This window comes from Austrofundulus limnaeus, unplaced genomic scaffold (assembly GCF_001266775.1).
Source record: "Austrofundulus limnaeus strain Quisiro unplaced genomic scaffold, Austrofundulus_limnaeus-1.0 Scaffold279, whole genome shotgun sequence".
Classification (NCBI taxonomy): domain Eukaryota; kingdom Metazoa; phylum Chordata; class Actinopteri; order Cyprinodontiformes; family Rivulidae; genus Austrofundulus; species Austrofundulus limnaeus.
The window spans coordinates 717,077-720,415 of NW_013952681.1; the positions used below are offsets into that span (position 1 = coordinate 717,077).

The 3,339-nt window shown below is 40.7% G+C and overlaps 1 protein-coding gene across 1 annotated transcript in view; it reads left to right on the forward strand.

Moving 5' to 3' along the window:
* The first annotated feature begins 2,913 nt into the window (after positions 1–2,913).
* Positions 2,914–3,339, forward strand: part of LOC106526501 (collagenase 3) — a 10,556-nt gene continuing 10,130 nt past the window's right edge. Inside the window, exon 1 of the mRNA XM_014021127.1 lies at positions 2,914–3,007. The gene's annotated coding sequence lies outside the window, so the exon portion shown is untranslated. The remainder of the gene's footprint in view (positions 3,008–3,339) is intronic.

Here is a 3,339-nt window from a genome sequence, read left to right on the forward strand (position 1 = left end):
ACATAAGTGAACCGTTTTTAAACCATTAGAGTGAGGTCTTTGTCTGAATGCCTGTGATTCAGCCGTAGGTCAGCAGGGGGCGAACTCAGGCATTGAAGAATCGTGTATATAAAAGGGAACTTCCTATCTTTCATTCAGTGTGGTTTGGCTTGTCAGTCCGGTGACAAATAAACCTCAATCAGATCCAGAATCCTGGTGTTGTATGACCTTATTCCTTTTGCAAATCAATTAATTTAACTATTGTGTTTTAATCTGACTTCAGTCGATATTGAACACGTATCTCTTACAGATGGATGGATGGGTGACAGAAGATGACGTTGGATGGATGGATGGATGAAGTTGGATGGATGGATGGATGGTTGAATCTTTGTCTCATTTTTTTCATTCTTTCAGTTATTTGAATCGTTCATAAATGTCAGAACTTTACAGAATTTATACGTTTTGTTTCCTGTTGAATTGAACAGAGAGATGAATAAATCCTTCAAAAATATTGTGGTATTTGAAGCACATTTGCTGTATTTCAGCTTCGAGCTACTGTTTTGCTGGTCTTATCTTTTAATTTTTTAAGTGTCTCTTGTGTTAAACTGTATTCAGCAGTGATGGGAGCAGTGGTTAGAGCTCTGTTTTACCTGAGACCACACACCTCCTGTGTGGAAACTGAATGTTGTGCCTGGCTTGTGAGTTTTCTTTGAACACCAAACACATGCTTGTTAGGTTGATTCCAAACTCTAACCTGTCTCTGAGTGACAGGCTGTTAAACACTGTAAAACTAATCTCAGACTCATTTCAGAATAAATTAGTTCTTTTATGAACAACTGTTAAAAATAAGATTAAAAACTGATATTGTTAAAAATAGTGTGCACTGGTGGAAAATTCCCAGAAGTGCTTTTATTTTAAATAGTCACAGAAGGGTGTGTTTATATTTTACTGTGTTAATTAGAGTAAAAATCTGTTTTTAATCAGATTTATATAAATAAATGTATAAAGTGCTCATATAAAAACCAGAGCAGCTAACAAGCAAATACTTGTAAACAAACTGAACTATTATTTTAACTAATGGGTTGTAAAAAAAAAAAAAGCAATCAAGCGTTTTATTAGTTYTTCCAGACTTTGAGCTCATAGAAAGGAGATTTGGATTTTTGAGTCTAAAGTTTGAGAAGCTTTGATATAAAACAAGAAGTAAAAGCTTTTTTTCTGATTCAGTCAAAGACTGAAAATAATTATAATTATTCCATGATTAATAAATAATGCTGATTTAAAAGCAGCAGCTCCTCCTCAGCCCGTTGTTTGAGGAATATAAYCTTTAAATAACCAGCAGGAGTGGATTTATTATTTAAATCCTGTTTGTTAAATAAAATAATATCAGGTGTTCAAAGTAAGTTGTTTCCAGGCTTTTATTGCAACACTTGAAATGGAGACATGGGTTTCTCCTTCCAGCAGGTTAGGAAACAAAAACTATGCTGGGTTTGCCAAGAGCCACGTTGACGACCCACGTCACAGATGGATCTACTTTATTAGCTTGTGGTTTGATAGATAATGACACATGTGTAACTGTACCTACAAGCCTATGYCTCATGAAAATACTACTGAATAGAAGCCTAGTTTCCAGGTTGCAACAGTGTGTGATGAGTAAAATAGGAAGTGGGAGGTGGAGGCAYTTCAACCTCTGGTTTCAGAGAACTTGTGACAGGGCTTATCTTCAGCATGGCCCAACTTGTTCGGATTGGTACATCAGTGTTTTATCAGCACATCGAGCCTCAGGGCTGCTGYGGAACATTGTTTGGATTCTCAGTACTGAGGAATACTACTTATTAAGGACAGTTAAATAACCACCTGAGAGATGTGGAAAMTATGTTGTGTTGTTGTTGAGACATCACAGAACTCTTTATAACACAATGATCCATACKACTGATTACTGGAAAGTTTAGTGTTTTAAAGATCAGCTGCTGTAGCWGTCATCCTGAACTGGGTTTTCTTAAATACTTGATTAGTTTTAGATGTATGACTGATTACTTTCTTCAACTTGGTGGAAGGGTACCCCGTGATGCCGGAGGCTATGTTGTCTGGGGGGACTTSCGTTCTTGGCATGGAACAGTGGACCASGTCTTTACCCTTGCAGAGTTGCTAAGGGGGTTGTGGGAGTTTGCCTCTCTGGRCTACATGTGTTTTGTAGACTTTCAGAAGGCTTATGACCGTGCTCCTCAAGGCATTCTGACAGGGATGCTGTAGGAGTATGGAGGGTCTGGGTAGCTATTAAAAGRYATCCAGTCCCTGTAGAACCAAAGCAGGAGCTGTGGTCGTGTTCTTGGCACAAAGCCGAGCTTGTGCAGGTTGGACTCCAGGACTGTCCCATGTCTCTGATCCTGTTTGTAGTGTTTATGGACAGGATCTCATGGAACAGTTGTGAAGAGAAAGGTGTCTGGTTTGGGAACCACAGGATCTCATCTCTGCTGTATGCAGATGATGTGGTTCTGTTGGCYTCTTCWGATRAAGACCTTCAYCGTGCACTWAGGCGGTTCCCAGCTGAGTGTGAAGCAGCTGGAATGGGAGTCCCTCTWAGTRTGAGACCATGGTTCTCAACCYGAAAAAGGTGGAACCCTCTGTGGGTTAGGGGTGGAGCTCTGCTTCAAGTGGWGGAGTTTAAGTATCTGGGTGTCTTGTTCATGAGTGATGGTGGGATGGAGCAGGAGACAGATTAGGGCCTCGTCCTCAGGAATGAGGGCGTTGCTTTGGTTGGTTGTGGTGAAGAAAGAGCTGAGTCGAAAGGCAAAGCTCTAGATTTACTGGTCTGTTTACAGTCCAACCCTGAACTATGGTCAGCCATACAAGCAGCTAAAAGAGCTTCCTTTGTAGAGAGGCTGGGCTCAGCCTTGGAGATAGGGTGAGGAGATCTGTCACCTGGGGGAGCTTGGAGTAGAGCCACTGCTCCACATCGAGAGGAGCCAGTTGAGGTGGTTCATCTGGTTAGGATGCCTCCATTTAAAGGTGTTCCAGACACGTCACGCTGGTAGGAGACACTAGCTGTGATTAAGGAAGCTGCTAGCTGCACAAAATTTGAAAGCTGTACATGTGGAGGGACGTGTAACAATTTGGCTCGGTCAAAACACACGTAAAGAGCCAGTAAAAAGTTTGCTAAATATCAATATGATTATGAATATTAGTCATAACTTGAGACAAGAAGAAGCTTGCCGCATGAAATTTTATGTCAAAATATGTTTTTATCAGGGGTGTCACTAGGTTTTAAGGACAAGGGGGGCTTAGCCCCCAGGAGACGCACAGAATTTTTGTATATTATACAGTATATTTGTGTTTTGTGTGTGTGTGTGTGTGTGTGTGTGT